Source organism: Aptenodytes forsteri, unplaced genomic scaffold, assembly GCF_000699145.1.
Source record: "Aptenodytes forsteri isolate BGI_AS27 unplaced genomic scaffold, ASM69914v1 Scaffold243, whole genome shotgun sequence".
NCBI classification, from domain to species: domain Eukaryota; kingdom Metazoa; phylum Chordata; class Aves; order Sphenisciformes; family Spheniscidae; genus Aptenodytes; species Aptenodytes forsteri.
In genome coordinates, this window is record NW_008795314.1 from 988,293 (window position 1) to 988,722 (window position 430).

Below are 430 nucleotides of genomic sequence, written 5' to 3' on the forward strand. Positions count from 1 at the left end.
AGGGGGAAGGAGATGGAGCAGCCGTCAGCGGAGGCGCTGAGCCCCTCCGGCAGCAACCCAGGGCTGGACAGCGCTGGGGGAGGGGGGGTGTGTGTGTCAGGTTAAAAGCCCCCCCCAGCGCACACCTCCATCCTCTCCATCCTGCCTTCCCAGCCCTGCTCCGCACCAGGAGCAGCCGGTGGTGGGCTGCTCGCAGCCTCTGGAGGCAGGGAGCTGGCTGTCCGCTCCAGTGCACCCCAGCACACCCCCAGATTCCCCCAGCTCCCCAGCATTAAGCTACTGGGAAGCACCGGGCGCCTTCGCATTTTCCCCTTGGGGATGAAGGTGAAGGACGGACCCTTCGACCGCTTGCTTAAAAACCCTGGTGATTAATTAGTCCTGTGGTGCAAGTTAGTGGAGCATCACATGATTTTGATTTGAGTTGATAACA